An 18,923-nucleotide genomic window follows, 5' to 3' on the forward strand; every position below is an offset into this window, starting at 1 on the left:
TTTCTGTGTTTCATCAACACTCTGATAGTCCACAGATTACAGAATGCCTCCAGATGTGCTGCGGAAACTACTACTGGTCTTACAGGGAACGATCAAATCGTAGACAGTTTGAGACATTACTCCCATGGAGGAAAGTCCGCATGGTGACTGTTGTATTCAATTCCGATGCAATTTCTGTGTTTCATCAACACTCTGATTCTCCACAGATTACAGAATTCCTCCAGATGTGCCTCGGAAACTACTACTGGTCTTCCAGGGAACGATCAAAGCGTAGACTGTTTGAGACAATACTCCCATTGTGAAAGGTGCGCATGGTGACAGTTGTATTCATTCCAGATGCAATTATTGTGTTTCATCAACACTTTGAAGGTCCACAGATTACAGAATGCCTCCATATGTGCATCGGAAACTACTACTGGTCTTCCAGGGAACGATCAAAGCGTAGACTGTTTGAGACACTGCTCCCTTGGAGGAAAGTGCGCATGGTGACTGTTATATTCAATTCCGATGCAATTTCTGTGGTTCATCAACACTCAGATAGTAGACAGATTACAGAATGCTTCCAGATGTGCATCGGAAACTACTACTGGTCTTCCAGGTAACGATCAAAGCGTAGACTGTTTGAGACATTACTTTTATGGAGGAAAGTGCGCATGGTGACTGTTGTATTCAATCCCGATGCAATTTCTGTGTTTCATCAACACTATGATAGTCCACAGATTACAGAATGCCTCCATATATGCATCAGAAACTACTACTGGCTTCCAGCTAACGATCAAAGCGTAGACTGTTTGAGACATTACTCCCATGGAGGAAAGTGCGCATGGTGACCGTTGTATTCAATCCCTTTGCAATTTCTGTGTTTCATCAACACTCTGATAGTCCACAGATTGCAGAATGCCACCAGATGGGCATCGGAAACTACTACTGGTCTTCGAGGGAACGATCAAAGCGTAGACTGTTTGAGACATTACTTCCATGGATCAAAGTGCGCATGGTGACTGTTGTATTAAATCCCGACGCAATTTCTGTGTTTCATCAACACTCAGATAGTCCACAGATTACAGAATGCCTCCAGATGTGCATCGGAAACTACTACTGGTCTTCCAGGGAATGATCAAAGCGTAGGCTGTTAGAGACATTACTCCCATGGGGGAGAGTGCGCATGATGACTGTTGTATTTAATCCCGATGCAATTTCTGTGTTTCATCAACACTCTGATAGTCCACAGGTAACAGATTGCTTTCAGATGTGCTTCGGAAACTACCACTGGTCTTCCAGGGAACGATCAAAGCGTAGACTGTTTGAGACATTACTCCCATGGTGGAAAGTGCGCATGGTGACTTTTGTATTCAGTCCCGAAGCAATTTCTGTGTTTCAATACACACTTTGAAGGTCCAAAGATTGCAGAATGCCTCCAGATGTGCATCGGAAACTACTACTGGCCTTCCAGGGAACGATCAAAGCGTAGACTGTTTGAGAATTACCCCCATGGAGGAAAATGCGCATGGTGACTGTTGTATTCAATCCCGATGCAACTTCTGTGTTTCATCAACACTCTGATAGTCCACAGATTTCAGATTGCCACCAGATGTGCATCGGAAACTACTACTGGTCTTCCAGGGAACGATCAAAGCGTAGACTGTTTGAGACACTGTTCCCTTGGAGGAAAGTGCGCATGGTGACTGTTGTATTGAATTCCGATGCCATTTCTGTGTTTCATCAACGCTCTGATAGTCCACAGATTACAGATTGCCTCCAGATGAGCATCGGAAACTACTACTGGTCTTCAAGGGAACGATCAAAGCGTAGACTGTTTGAGACATAACTTCCATGGAGAAAAGTGCGCATGGTGACCGTTGTATTTAATCCCGATGCAATTTCTGTGTTTCATCAACACTCTGATAGTCCACAGATTGCAGAATGCCACCAGATGTGCATCGGAAACTCTTACTGGTCCTCCGGGGAACGATCAAAGCGTAGACTGTTTGAGACATTACTCCCGTGGAGGAAAGTGCGCATGGTGACTGGGTATTCATTCCAGATGCAATTATTGTGTTTCATCAACACTTTGAACGTGAACAGATTACAGAATGCCTCCATATGTGCATCGGAAACTACTACTGGTCTTCCAGGGAAGGATCAAAGCGTAGACTGTTTGAGACACTGCTCCCTTGGAGGAAAGTGCACATGGTGACTGTTATATTCAATCCCGATGCAATTTCTGTGTTTCAATCCACACTTTGAAGGTCCAGAGATTACAGAATGCCTCCAGATGTGCATCGGAAACTACCACAGGTCTTCCAGGGAACGATCAAAGCGTAGACTGTTTGAGAATTACCCCATGGAGGAAAGAGGGCATGGTGTCTGTTGTAATCAATCCCGCTGCAATATCTGTGTTTCATCAACCCTCTGATAGTCCACAGATTACATATTGCCTCCAGATGTGCTTCGGAAACTACTACTGGTCTTCCAGGGAACGATCAAAGCGTAGACTGTTTGAGACATTACTTTTATGGAGGAAAGTGCGCATGGTGACTGTTGTATTCAATCCCGATGCAATTTATGTCTTTCATCAACACTATGATAGTCCACAGATTACAGAATGCCACCAGATATGCATCAGAAACTACTACTGGCTTCCAGCTAACGATCAAATCGTAGACTGTTTGAGACATTATTCCCATGGAGGTAAGTGCGCATGGTGACTGTTGTACTCAATCCCGATGCAATTTCTGTGTTTCATCAACACTCTGATAGTCCACAGATTACAGAAAGCCTCGAGATGTGCATCGGAAACTACTACTGGTCTTCCAGGGAACGATCAAAGCGTAGACTGTTAGAGACATTTTTCCCATGGAGGAAAGTGCGCATGGTGACTGTTGTATTCAATCCCGATGCAATTTCTGTGTTTCATCAACACTCAAATAGTCGACAGATTACAGAATGCCAAAAGATGTACATCGGAAACTACTAACGGTCTTCCAGGGGACGATCAAAGCGTAAAGACTTTGAGACATTACTCCCATTGTGAAAGGTTCGCATGGTGACTGTTGTATTCAATCCCGATGTAATTTCTGTGTTTCAACAACAGTCTGATAGTCCACCGATTACAGAATGCCTCCAGATGTGCATCGGAAACTACTACTGGTCTTCCAGGGAACTATCAAAGCGTAGACTCTTTGAGACATTACGCCCATGGAGGAAAGTGCGCATGGTGACTGTTGTATTCAATCCTGTCGCAATTTCTGTGTTTCATTAACACTCAGATAGTCCACAGATTACAGAATGCCTCCAGATGTGCATCGGAGACTACTACTGGTCTTCCAGGGAATGATCAAAGTGTAGACTGTTTGAGACATTACGTTTATGGGGGAAAGTGTGCATGGTAACTGTTGTATTAAATCCCGATGCAATTTCTGTGTTTCATCAACACTCTGATAGTCCACAGATTACAGAATGCCTGAAGATGTGCATCGGAAACAAACACTGGTCTTCCAGGGAACGATCAAAGCGTAGACTGTTTGAGACATTACTACCATGGAGGAAAGTGCGCATGGTGACTGTTGTATTCAATCCCGATGCAATTATTGTGTTTCATCAAAACTTTGAAGGTCCACAGATTACAGAATGCCTCCAGATGTGCATCGGAAACTACTACTGGTCTTCCAGGGAAGGATCAAATCGTAGACTGTTTGAGACACTGCTCCCTAGGAGGACAGTGTTCATGGTGACTGTTGTATTGAATCCCGATGTAATATCTGTCTTTCATCAACACTCTGATAGTCCACAGATTACAGAATGCCTCCAGATGTGCATCTGAAACTACTACTGGTCTTCTAGGGAACGATCAAAGCGTAGACTGTATCAGGGTTACTCCCATGGAGGAAAGTGCGCATTTTGACAGTTATATTCAATTCCGATGCAATTTCTGTGTTTCATCAACACTCAGATAGTCCACAGATTACAGAATGCTTCCAGATGTGCATCGGAAACTACTACTGGTCTTCCAGGGAATGATCAAAGCGTAGACTGTTTGAGACTTTACTCCCGTGGAGGAAAGTGCGCTTGGTGACTGGGTATTCAATCCCGATGCAATTTCTGTGTTTCATCAACACTCTGATACTCCACAGATTACAGAATTCCTCCAGATGTGCTTCGGAAACTACTACTGGTCTTCCAGGGAACGATCAAATCGTAGACTGTTTGAGACATTACTCCCACGGAGGAAAGTGCACTTGGTGACTGTAGTCAATCCCGATGCAATTTCTGTGTTTCATCAACAGTCTGATAGTCCACAGATTACAGAATGCCTCCAGATGTGCATCGGAACCTACTGCTGGTCTTCCAGGGTACGATCAAAGCGTAGACTGTTTGAGACATTACTCTCATGGAGGTAAGTGCGCATGGTGACTGTTGTATTCAATCCCGATGCAAATTCTGTGTTTCATCAACAGTCTGATAGTCCACAGATTACAGAATGCCTCCAGATGTGCATCGGAAACTACTGCTGGTCTTCCAGGGAACGATCAAAGCGTAGACTGTTTGAGACATTACTCCCATGGAGGAAAGTGCGCATGATGACTGTTGTATTCAATCCCGATGCAATTTCTGTGTTTCATCAACACTCTGATAGTCCACAGATTACAGAATGCCACCAGATGTGCATCGGAAGCTACTACGGGTCTTCCGGGGAATGATCAAAGCGTAGACTGTTTGAGACACTGTTCGCATGGAGGAAAGTGCGCATGGTGACTTTTGTATTAAATCCGATGCCATTTCTGTGTTCCATCAACACTCTGATAGTCCACAGATTACAGAATGCCTCCAGAAGTGCATCGGTAAGTACTACTGTTCTTCCAGGGAACGATCAAAGCGTAGACTGTTTGAGAGATTACTCCCATGGTGGAAAGTGCGCATGGTGACTTTTTGTATTCGATCCCGAGGCAATTTTTGTTTTTCAATACACACTTTGAAGGTCCACAGATTACAGAATGCCTCCAGATGTGCATCGGAAACTACTACTGGTCTTCCAGGGAACGATCAAAGCGTAGACTGTTTGAGAATTACCCCCATGGAGGAAAGTGCGCATGGTGACTGTTGTATTCAATCCCGATGCAATCTCTGTGTTTCATCAACACTCTGATAGTACACAGATTACAGAATGCCTCCAGAAATGCTTCGGAAACTACTACTGGTCTTCCAGGGAGCGATCAAAGCGTAGACTGTTTGAGACATTACTCCCATGGAGGAAAGTACGCATGGTGACTGTTGTATTAAATCCCGATGCAATTTCTGTGTTTCATCAACACTCTGATAGTCCACAGATTACAGAATGCCACAAGACCAGCATCGGAAACTACTACTGGTCTTCCAGTGAACGATCAAACCGTAGACTGTTAGAGACATTACTCCCATGGACGAAAGTGCGCTTGGTGAATGTTGTATTCAATCCCGATGCAATTTCTGTGTTTCATCAACAGTCTGATAGTCCACAGATTATAGAATGCCTCCAGATGTGCATCGGAAACTACTTCTGGTCTTCCAGGGAGCGATCAAAGCGTAGACTGTTTGAGATATTACTCCCATGGAGGAAATGCGCATGGTGACTGTTGTATTCAATCCCGATGCAATTTCTGTGTTTCATCAACACTCTGATAGTCTACAGATTACAGAATGCATCCAGATGTGCATCGGAAACTACTACTGGTCTTCCAGGAAACGATCAAAGGGTAGACTGTTTGTGACATTACTCCCGTGGAGGAAAGTGCGCATGGTAACTGGGTATTCAATCCAGATGCAATTATTGTGTTTCATCAACACTTTGAAGGTCCACAGATAACAGAATGCCTCCATATGTGCATCGGAAACTACTACTGGTCTTCCAGGGAACGATCAAAGCGTAGACTGTTTGAGACACTGCTCCCTTGGAGGAAAGTGCGCATGGTGACTTTTGTATAGAATCCGATGCCATTTCTGTGTTCCATCAACACTCTGATAGTCCACAGATTACAGAATGCCTCCAGATGTGCATCGGAAACTAATACTGGTCTTCAAGGGAACGATCAAAGCGTAGACTGTTTGAGACATTACTTCCATGGAGGAAAGTGCACATGGTGACTGTTATATTCAATTCCGATGCAATTTCTGTGTTTCATCAACACTCAGATAGTCCACAGATTACGGAATGCATCCAGATATGCATCGGTAACTACTACTGGTCTTCCAGGGAATAATCAAAGCGTAGACTCTTAGAGACATTACTACAATGGAGGAAAGTGCGAATGCTGACTGTTATATTCAATTCTGATGCAATTTCTGTGTTTCATCAACACTCAGATAGTCCACAGATTACAGAATGCTTCCACATGTGCATCGGAAACTACTACTGGTCTTCCAGGGAATGATCAAAGCGTAGACTGTTTGAGACATTACTTTTATGGAAGAAAGTGTGCATGGTGACAGTTGTATTCAATCCCGATGCAATTTCTGTGTTTCATCACCACTCTGATAGTACACAGATTACAGAAAGCCTCGAGATGTGCATCGGAAACTACTACTGGTCTTCCAGGGACTGTTAGAGGCATTACTCCCATGGAGGAAAGTGCGCATGGTGACTGTTGTATTCAATCCCGAAGCAATTTCTGTGTTTCATCAACACTCAAACAGTCGACAGATTACAGAATGAGACCAGATGTGCATCGGAAACTACTACTGGTCTTCCAGGGGACGATCAAAGCGTATAGACTTTGAGACATTACTCCCATTGTGAAAGGTGCGCATGGTGACTGTTGTATTCAATCCCGATGCAACTGCTGTGTTTCAACAACAGTCTGATAGTCCACCGATTACAGAATGCCTCCAGATGTGCATCGGAAACTACTACTGGTCTTCCAGGGAACGATCAAAGCGTAGACTGTTTGAGACACTGCTCCCTTGGAGGAAAGTGCGCATGGTGACTGTTGTATTGAATCCCGATGCAATATCTGTCTTTCATCAACATTCTGATAATCCACAGATTACAGAATGCCTCCAGATGTGCATCGGAAACTACTACTGGTCTTCTAGGGAACGATCAAAGCGTAGACTGTTTTGGGGTTACTCCCATGGAGGAAAGTGCGCATGGTGGCAGTTATATTCAATAGCGATGCAATATCTGTGTTTCATCAACACTCAGATAGTCCACAGATTACAGAATGCTTCCACATGTGCATCGGAAACTACTACTGGTCTTCCAGGGAATGATCAAAGCGTAGACTGTTTGAGACATTACTCCTGTGGAGGAAAGTGCGCATGGTGACTGGGTATTCAATCCGGATGCAATTTCTGTGTTTCATCAACACTCTGATATTCCACAGATTACAGTATGCCTCCAGATGTGCATCGGAAACTAACACTGGTCTTCCAGGGTAGGATCAAAGCGTAGACTGTTTGAGACATTACTCCCATGGAGGAAAGTGCGCATGGTGACTGTTGTATTAAATCCCGATGCAATTTCTGTGTTTCATCAACACTCTGATAGTCCACAGATTACAGAATGCTACGAGACCTGCATCGGAAACTACTACTGGTCTTCCAGTGAACGATCAAACCGTAGACTGTTAGAGACATTACTCCCATGGAGGAAAGTGCGCTTGGTGAATGTTGTATTCAATCCCGATGCAATTTCTGTGTTTCATCAACAGTCTGATAGTCCACAGATTATAGAATGCCTCCAGATGTGCATCGGAAACTACTTCTGGTCTTCGAGGGAGCGATCAAAGCGTAGACTGTTTGAGATATTACTCCCATGGAGGAAATGCGCATGGTGACTGTTGTATTCAATCCCGATGCAATTTCTGTGTTTCATCAACACTCTGATAGTCTACAGATTACAGAATGCATCCAGATGTGCATCGGAAACTACTACTGGTCTTCCAGGAAACGATCAAAGCGTAGACTGTTTGAGACATTACTCCCGTGGAGGAAAGTGCGCATGGTAACTGGGTATTCAATCCAGATGCAATTATTGTGTTTCATCAACACTTTGAAGGTCCACAGATAACAGAATGCCTCCATATGTGCATCGGAAACTACTACTGGTCTTCCAGGGAACGATCAAAGCGTAGACTGTTTGAGACACTGCTCCCTTGGAGGAAAGTGCGCATGGTGACTTTTGTATAGAATCCGATGCCATTTCTGTGTTCCATCAACACTCTGATAGTCCACAGATTACAGAATGCCTCCAGATGTGCATCGGAAACTAATACTGGTCTTCAAGGGAACGATCAAAGCGTAGACTGTTTGAGACATTACTCCCATGGTGGAAAGTGCGCATGGTGACTTTTGTATTCGATCCCGAGGCAATTTTTGTTTTTCAATACACACTTTGAAGGTCCACAGATTACAGAATGCCTCCAGATGTGCATCGGAAACTACTACTGGTATCCAGGGAACGATCAAAGCGTAGACTGTTTGAGAATTACCCCCATGGAGGAAAGTGCGCATGGTGACTGTTGTATTCAATCCCGATGCAATCTCTGTGTTTCATCAACACTCTGATAGTACACAGATTACAGAATGCCTCCAGATGTGCTTCGGAAACTACTACTGGTCTTCCAGGGAGCGATCAAAGCGTAGACTGTTTGAGACATTACTCCCATGGAGGAAAGTACGCATGGTGACTGTTGTATTAAATCCCGATGCAATTTCTGTGTTTCATCAACACTCTGATAGTCCACAGATTACCGAATGCCACAAGACCAGCATCGGAAACTACTACTGGTCTTCCAGTGAACGATCAAACCGTAGACTGTTAGAGACATTACTCCCATGGAGGAAAGTGCGCTTGGTGAATGTTGTATTCAATCCCGATGCAATTTCTGTGTTTCATCAACAGTCTGATAGTCCACAGATTATAGAATGCCTCCAGATGTGCATCGGAAACTACTTCTGGTCTTCCAGGGAGCGATCAAAGCGTAGACTGTTTGAGATATTACTCCCATGGAGGAAATGCGCATGGTGACTGTTGTATTCAATCCCGATGCAATTTCTGTGTTTCATCAACACTCTGATAGTCTACAGATTACAGAATGCATCCAGATGTGCATCGGAAACTACTACTGGTCTTCCAGGAAACGATCAAAGCGTAGACTGTTTGTGACATTACTCCCGTGGAGGAAAGTGCGCATGGTAACTGGGTATTCAATCCAGATGCAATTATTGTGTTTCATCAACACTTTGAAGGTCCACAGATAACAGAATGCCTCCATATGTGCATCGGAAACTACTACTGGTCTTCCAGGGAACGATCAAAGCGTAGACTGTTTGAGACACTGCTCCCTTGGAGGAAAGTGCGCATGGTGACTTTTGTATAGAATCCGATGCCATTTCTGTGTTCCATCAACACTCTGATAGTCCACAGATTACAGAATGCCTCCAGATGTGCATCGGAAACTAATACTGGTCTTCAAGGGAACGATCAAAGCGTAGACTGTTTGAGACATTACTTCCATGGAGGAAAGTGCACATGGTGACTGTTATATTCAATTCCGATGCAATTTCTGTGTTTCATCAACACTCAGATAGTCCACAGATTACGGAATGCATCCAGATATGCATCGGTAACTACTACTGGTCTTCCAGGGAATAATCAAAGCGTAGACTCTTAGAGACATTACTACAATGGAGGAAAGTGCGAATGCTGACTGTTATATTCAATTCTGATGCAATTTCTGTGTTTCATCAACACTCAGATAGTCCACAGATTACAGAATGCTTCCACATGTGCATCGGAAACTACTACTGGTCTTCCAGGGAATGATCAAAGCGTAGACTGTTTGAGACATTACTTTTATGGAAGAAAGTGTGCATGGTGACAGTTGTATTCAATCCCGATGCAATTTCTGTGTTTCATCACCACTCTGATAGTCCACAGATAACAGATTGCCTCCAGATGTGCATCGGAAACTACTACTGGTCTTCCAGGGAACGATCAAAGCGTAGACTGTTGGAGACATTACTCCCATGGAGGAAAGTGCGCATGGTGATTTTGTATTCAATCCCGAGGCAATATCTGTGTTTCAATCCACACTTTGAAGGACCAGAGATTACAGAATGCCTCCAGATGTGCAGCAGAAACTACTACTGGTCTTCCTGGGAACGATCAAAGCGTAGACTGTTTGAGAATTACCCCATGGAGGAAAGAGGGCATGGTGGCTGTTGTATTCAATCCCGCTGCAATATCTGTGTTTCATCAACACTCTGATAGTCCACAGATTACAGAATGCCTCCAGATATGCATCGGAAACTACTACTGGTCTTCCAGGAAACGATCAAAGCGTAGACTGTTTGAGACGTTACTCCCATGGAGGAAAGTGCGCATGGTGCCTGTTGCATTCATTTCCGATGCAATGTCTGTGTTTCGTCAACACTCTGATAGTCTACAGATTACAGAATGCCACTAGATGTGCATCGGAAACTACTACTGGTCTTCCAGGGAACTATCAAAGCGTAGACTGTTTGAGACATTATTCCCATGGAGGAAAGTGCGCATGGTGACAGTTGTACTCAATCCCGATGCAATTTCTGTGTTTCATCAACACTCTGATAGTCCACAGATTACAGAAAGCCTCGAGATGTGCATCGGAAACTACTACTGGTCTTCCAGGGACTGTTAGAGGCATTACTCCCATGGAGGAAAGTGCGCATGGTGACTGTTGTATTCAATCCCGAAGCAATTTCTGTGTTTCATCAACACTCAAACAGTCGACAGATTACAGAATGAGACCAGATGTGCATCGGAAACTACTACTGGTCTTCCAGGGGACGATCAAAGCGTATAGACTTTGAGACATTACTCCCATTGTGAAAGGTGCGCATGGTGACTGTTGTATTCAATCCCGATGCAATTGCTGTGTTTCAACAACAGTCTGATAGTCCACCGATTACAGAATGCCTCCAGATGTGCATCGGAAACTACTACTGGTCTTCCAGGGAACGATCAAAGCGTAGACTGTTTGAGACACTGCTCCCTTGGAGGAAAGTGCGCATGGTGACTGTTGTATTGAATCCCGATGCAATACCTGTCTTTCATCAACATTCTGATAATCCACAGATTACAGAATGCCTCCAGATGTGCATCGGAAACTACTACTGGTCTTCTAGGGAACGATCAAAGCGTAGACTGTTTTGGGGTTACTCCCATGGAGGAAAGTGCGCATGGTGGCAGTTATATTCAATAGCGATGCAATATCTGTGTTTCATCAACACTCAGATAGTCCACAGATTACAGAATGCTTCCACATGTGCATCGGAAACTACTACTGGTCTTCCAGGGAATGATCAAAGCGTAGACTGTTTGAGACATTACTCCTGTGGAGGAAAGTGCGCATGGTGACTGGGTATTCAATCCGGATGCAATTTCTGTGTTTCATCAACACTCTGATATTCCACAGATTACAGTATGCCTCCAGATGTGCATCGGAAACTAACACTGGTCTTCCAGGGTAGGATCAAAGCGTAGACTGTTTGAGACATTACTCCCATGGAGGAAAGTGCGCATGGTGACTGTTGTATTAAATCCCGATGCAATTTCTGTGTTTCATCAACACTCTGATAGTCCACAGATTACAGAATGCTACGAGACCTGCATCGGAAACTACTACTGGTCTTCCAGTGAACGATCAAACCGTAGACTGTTTGAGACATTACTCCCATGGAGGAAAGTGCGCTTGGTGAATGTTGTATTCAATCCCGATGCAATTTCTGTGTTTCATCAACAGTCTGATAGTCCACAGATTATAGAATGCCTCCAGATGTGCATCGGAAACTACTACTGGTCTTCCAGGGAGCGATCAAAGCGTAGACTGTTTGAGACATTACTCCCATGGAGGAAATGCGCATGGTGACTGTTGTATTCAATCCCGATGCAATTTCTGTGTTTCATCAACACTCTGATAGTCCACAGATTACAGAATGCCACAAGACCTGCATCGGAAACTACTACTGGTCTTCCAGTGAACGATCAAACCGTAGACTGTTAGAGACATTACTCCCATGGAGGAAAGTGCGCTTGGTGAATGTTGTATTCAATCCCGATGCAATTTCTGTGTTTCATCAACAGTCTGATAGTCCACAGATTATAGAATGCCTCCAGATGTGCATCGGAAACTACTTCTGGTCTTCGAGGGAGCGATCAAAGCGTAGACTGTTTGAGATATTACTCCCATGGAGGAAATGCGCATGGTGACTGTTGTATTCAATCCCGATGCAATTTCTGTGTTTCATCAACACTCTGATAGTCTACAGATTACAGAATGCATCCAGATGTGCATCGGAAACTACTACTGGTCTTCCAGGAAACGATCAAAGCGTAGACTGTTTGAGACATTACTCCCGTGGAGGAAAGTGCGCATGGTAACTGGGTATTCAATCCAGATGCAATTATTGTGTTTCATCAACACTTTGAAGGTCCACAGATAACAGAATGCCTCCATATGTGCATCGGAAACTACTACTGGTCTTCCAGGGAACGATCAAAGCGTAGACTGTTTGAGACACTGCTCCCTTGGAGGAAAGTGCGCATGGTGACTTTTGTATAGAATCCGATGCCATTTCTGTGTTCCATCAACACTCTGATAGTCCACAGATTACAGAATGCCTCCAGATGTGCATCGGAAACTAATACTGGTCTTCAAGGGAACGATCAAAGCGTAGACTGTTTGAGACATTACTTCCATGGAGGAAAGTGCACATGGTGACTGTTATATTCAATTCCGATGCAATTTCTGGGTTTCATCAACACTCAGATAGTCCACAGATTACAGAATGCTTCCAGATGTGCATCGGAAACTACTACTGGTCTTCCAGGGAATGATCAAAGCGTAGACTGTTTGAGACATTACTCCTGTGGAGGAAAGTGCGCATGGTGACTGGGTATTCAATCCGGATGCAATTTCTGTGTTTCATCAACACTCTGATATTCCACAGATTACAGTATGCCTCCAGATGTGCATCGGAAACTAACACTGGTCTTCCAGGGTAGGATCAAAGCGTAGACTGTTTGAGACATTACTCCCATGGAGGAAAGTGCGCATGGTGACTGTTGTATTAAATCACGATGCAATTTCTGTGTTTCATCAACACTCTGATAGTCCACAGATTACAGAATGCTACGAGACCTGCATCGGAAACTACTACTGGTCTTCCAGTGAACGATCAAACCGTAGACTGTTTGAGACATTACTCCCATGGAGGAAAGTGCGCTTGGTGAATGTTGTATTCAATCCCGATGCAATTTCTGTGTTTCATCAACAGTCTGATAGTCCACAGATTATAGAATGCCTCCAGATGTGCATCGGAAACTACTACTGGTCTTCCAGGGAGCGATCAAAGCGTAGACTGTTTGAGACATTACTCCCATGGAGGAAATGCGCATGGTGACTGTTGTATTCAATCCCGATGCAATTTCTGTGTTTCATCAACACTCTGATAGTCCACAGATTACAGAATGCCACAAGACCTGCATCGGAAACTACTACTGGTCTTCCAGTGAACGATCGAACCGTAGACTGTTAGAGACATTACTCCCATGGAGGAAAGTGCGCTTGGTGAATGTTGTATTCAATCCCGATGCAATTTCTGTGTTTCATCAACAGTCTGATAGTCCACAGATTATAGAATGCCTCCAGATGTGCATCGGAAACTACTTCTGGTCTTCGAGGGAGCGATCAAAGCGTAGACTGTTTGAGATATTACTCCCATGGAGGAAATGCGCATGGTGACTGTTGTATTCAATCCCGATGCAATTTCTGTGTTTCATCAACACTCTGATAGTCTACAGATTACAGAATGCATCCAGATGTGCATCGGAAACTACTACTGGTCTTCCAGGAAACGATCAAAGCGTAGACTGTTTGAGACATTACTCCCGTGGAGGAAAGTGCGCATGGTAACTGGGTATTCAATCCAGATGCAATTATTGTGTTTCATCAACACTTTGAAGGTCCACAGATAACAGAATGCCTCCATATGTGCATCGGAAACTACTACTGGTCTTCCAGGGAACGATCAAAGCGTAGACTGTTTGAGACACTGCTCCCTTGGAGGAAAGTGCGCATGGTGACTTTTGTATAGAATCCGATGCCATTTCTGTGTTCCATCAACACTCTGATAGTCCACAGATTACAGAATGCCTCCAGATGAGCATCGGAAACTAATACTGGTCTTCAAGGGAACGATCAAAGCGTAGACTGTTTGAGACATTACTTCCATGGAGGAAAGTGCACATGGTGACTGTTATATTCAATTCCGATGCAATTTCTGGGTTTCATCAACACTCAGATAGTCCACAGATTACAGAATGCATCCAGATATGCATCGGTAACTACTACTGGTCTTCCAGGGAATAATCAAAGCGTAGACTCTTAGAGACATTACTACAATGGAGGAAAGTGCGAATGCTGACTGTTATATTCAATTCTGATGCAATTTCTGTGTTTCATCAACACTCAGATAGTCCACAGATTACAGAATGCTTCCACATGTGCATCGGAAACTACTACTGGTCTTCCAGGGAATGATCAAAGCGTAGACTGTTTGAGACATTACTTTTATGGAAGAAAGTGTGCATGGTGACTGTTGTATTCAATCCCGATGCAATTTTTGTGTTTCATCACCACTCTGATAGTCCACAGATAACAGATTGCCTCCAGATGTGCATCGGAAACTACTACTGGTCTTCCAGGGAACGATCAAAGCGTAGACTGTTGGAGACATTACTCCCATGGAGGAAAGTGCGCATGGTGATGTTGTATTCAATCCCGAGGCAATATCTGTGTTTCAATCCACACTTTGAAGGACCAGAGATTACAGAATGCCTCCAGATGTGCAGCAGAAACTACTACTGGTCTTCCTGGGAACGATCAAAGCGTAGACTGTTTGAGAATTACCCCATGGAGGAAACAGGGCATTGTGTCTGTTGTATTCAATCGCGCTGCAATATCTGTGTTTCATCAACACTCTGATAGTCCACAGATTACAGAATGCCTCCAGATATGCATCGGAAACTACTACTGGTCTTCCAGGAAACGATCAAATCGTAGACTGTTTGAGACGTTACTCCCATGGAGGAATGTGCGCATGGTTCCTGTTGCATTCATTTCCAATGCAATGTCTGTGTTTCATCAACACTCTGATAGTCTACAGATTACAGAATGCCACTAGATGTGCATCGGAAACTACTACTGGTCTTCCAGGGAACTATCAAAGCGTAGACTGTTTGAGACATTATTCCCATGGAGGAAAGTGCGCATGGTGACAGTTGTACTCAATCCCGATGCAATTTCTGTGTTTCATCAACACTCTGATAGTCCACAGATTACAGAAAGCCTCGAGATGTGCATCGGAAACTACTACTGGTCTTCCAGGGACTGTTAGAGACATTACTCCCATGGAGGAAAGTGCGCATGGTGACTGTTGTATTCAATCCCGAAGCAATTTCTGTGTTTCATCAACACTCAAACAGTCGACAGATTACAGAATGAGAGCAGATGTGCATCGGAAACTACTACTGGTCTTCCAGGGGACGATCAAAGCGTATAGACTTTGAGACATTACTCCCATTGTGAAAGGTGCGCATGGTGACTGTTGTATTCAATCCCGATGCAATTGCTGTGTTTCAACAACAGTCTGATAGTCCACCGATTACAGAATGCCTCCAGATGTGCATCGGAAACTACTACTGGTCTTCCAGGGAACGATCAAAGCGTAGACTGTTTGAGACACTGCTCCCTTGGAGGAAAGTGCGCATGGTGACTGTTGTATTGAATCCCGATGCAATATCTGTCTTTCATCAACATTCTGATAATCCACAGATTACAGAATGCCTCCAGATGTGCATCGGAAACAACTACTGGTCTTCTAGGGAACGATCAAAGCGTAGACTGTTTTGGGGTTACTCCCATGGAGGAAAGTGCGCATGGTGGCAGTTACATTCAATAGCGATGCAATATCTGTGTTTCATCAACACTCAGATAGTCCACAGATTACAGAATGCTTCCAGATGTGCATCGGAAACTACTACTGGTCTTCCAGGGAATGATCAAAGCGTAGACTGTTTGAAACATTACTCCTGTGGAGGAAAGTGCGCATGGTGACTGGGTATTCAATCCGGATGCAATTTCTGTGTTTCATCAACACTCTGATATTCCGCAGATTACAGTATGCCTCCAGATGTGCATCGGAAACTAACACTGGTCTTCCAGGGTAGGATCAAAGCGTAGACTGTTTGAGACATTACTCCCATGGAGGAAAGTGCGCATGGTGACTGTTGTATTAAATCCCGATGCAATTTCTGTGTTTCATCAACACTCTGATAGTCCACAGATTACAGAATGCTACGAGACCTGCATCGGAAACTAGTACTGGTCTTCCAGTGAACGATCAAACCGTAGACTGTTTGAGACATTACTCCCATGGAGGAAAGTGCGCTTGGTGAATGTTGTATTCAATCCCGATGCAATTTCTGTGTTTCATCAACAGTCTGATAGTCCACAGATTATGGAATGCCTCCAGATGTGCATCGGAAACTACTACTGGTCTTCCAGGGAGCGATCAAAGCGTAGACTGTTTGAGACATTACTCCCATGGAGGAAATGCGCATGGTGACTGTTGTATTCAATCCCGAAGCAATTTCTGTGTTTCATCAACACTCTGATAGTCTACAGATTACGGAATGCATCCAGATGTGCATCGGAAACTACTACTGGTCTTCCAGGAAACGATCAAAGCCTAGACTGTTTGAGACATTACTCCCGTGGAGGAAAGTGCGCATGGTGACTGGGTATTCAATCCAGATGCAATTATTGTGTTTCATCAACACTTTGAAGGTCCACAGATAACAGAATGCCTCCATATGTGCATCGGAAACTACTACTGGTCTTCTAGGGAATAATCAAAGCGTAGACTTTTAGAGACATTACTACAATGGAGCAAAAGTGCGAATGCTGACTGTTATATTCAATTCCGATGCAATTTCTGTGTTTCATCAACACTCAGATAGTCCACAGATTACGGAAGGCATCCAGATATGCATCGGAAACTACTACTGGTCTTCCAGGGAATAATCAAAGCGTAGACTGTTAGAGACATTACTACAATGGAGGAAAGTGCGAATGCTGACTGTTATATTCAATTCCGATGCAATTTCTGAGTTTCATCAACACTCAGATAGTCCACAGATTACAGAATGCTTCCAGATGTGCATCGGAAACTACTACTGGTCTTCCAGGGAATGATCAAAGCGCAGACTGTTTGAGACATTACTTTTATGGAAGAAAGTGTGCATGTTGACTGTTGTATTCAATCCCGATGCAATTTCTGTGTTTCATTAACACTCTGATAGTCCACAGATTACAGAATGCCTCCAGATGTGCATCGGTAACTACTACTGGTCTTCCAGGGAACGATCAATGCGTAGACTGTTTGAGACATTACTCCCATGGAGGAAAGTGCGCATGGTGCCTGTTGTATTCAATCCCGAGGAGATTTCTGTGTTTCAATCCACACTTTGAAGGTCCACACATTACAGAATGATTCCAGATGTGCATCGGAAACTACTACTGGTCTTCAAGGGAACGATCAATGCGTAGACTGTTTGAGAATTATCCCCATGGAGGAAAGTGCGCATGGTGACTGTTGTATTCAATCCCGATGCAATTTCTGTGTTTCATCAACACTCTGATAGTCCACAGATAACAGATTGCCTCCAGATGTGCATCGGAAACTACTACTGGTCTTCTAGGGAACGATCAAAGCGTAGACTGTTGGAGACATTACTCCCATGGAGGAAAGTGCGCATGGTGACTGTTGTATTCAATCCCGAGGCAATTTCTGTGTTTCAATCCACATTTTGAAGGACCAGAGATTACAGAATGCCTCCAGATGTGCATCGGAAACTACTACTGGTCTTCCAGGGAACGATCAAAGCGTAGACTGTTTGAGAATTACCCCATGGAGGAAAAAGAGGGCATGGTGTCTGTTGTATTCAATCCCGCTGCAATATCTGTGTTTCATCAACACTCTGATAGTCCACAGATTACAGATTGCCTCCAGATGTGCTTCGGAAACTACTACTGGTCTTCCAGGGAACGATCAAAGCGTAGACTGTTTGAGACATAACTTTTATGGAGGAAAGTGCGCATGGTGACTGTTGTATTCAATCCCGATGCAATTTCTGTGTTTCATCAACACTATGATAGTCCACAGATTACAGAATGCCTCCAGATATGCATCGGAAACTACTACTGGTCTTCCAGGAAACGATCAAATAGTAGACTCTTTGAGACGTTACTCCCATGGAGGAAAGTGCGCATGGTGACTGTTGCATTCATTTCCGATGCAATGTCTGTGTTTCATCAACACTCTGATAGTCTACAGATTACAGAATGCCACGAGACCTGCATCGGAAACTACTACTGGTCTTCCAGTGAACGATCAAACCGTAGACTGTTTGAGACATTACTCCCATGGAGGAAAGTGCGCTTGGTGAATGTTGTATTCAATCCCGATGCAATTTCTGTGTTTCATCAACAGTCTGATAGTCCACAGATTATAGAATGCCTCCAGATGTGCATCGGAAACTACTTCTGGTCTTCCAGGGAGCGATCAAAGCGTAGACTGTTTGAGACATTACTCCCATGGAGGAAATGCGCATGGTGACTGTTGTATTCAATCCCGATGCAATTTCTGTGTTTCATCAACACTCTGATAGTCTACAGATTACAGAATGCATCCAGATGTGCATCGGAAACTACTACTGGTCTTCCAGGAAACGATCAAAGCGTAGACTGTTTGAGACATTACTCCCGTGGAGGAAAGTGCGCATGGTGACTGGGTATTCAATCCAGATGCAATTATTGTGTTTCATCAACACTTTGAAGGTC

The sequence above is a fragment of the Schistocerca gregaria genome, unplaced genomic scaffold (genome assembly GCF_023897955.1).
Source record: "Schistocerca gregaria isolate iqSchGreg1 unplaced genomic scaffold, iqSchGreg1.2 ptg000333l, whole genome shotgun sequence".
In the NCBI taxonomy this organism is placed as follows: Eukaryota; Metazoa; Arthropoda; class Insecta; order Orthoptera; family Acrididae; genus Schistocerca; species Schistocerca gregaria.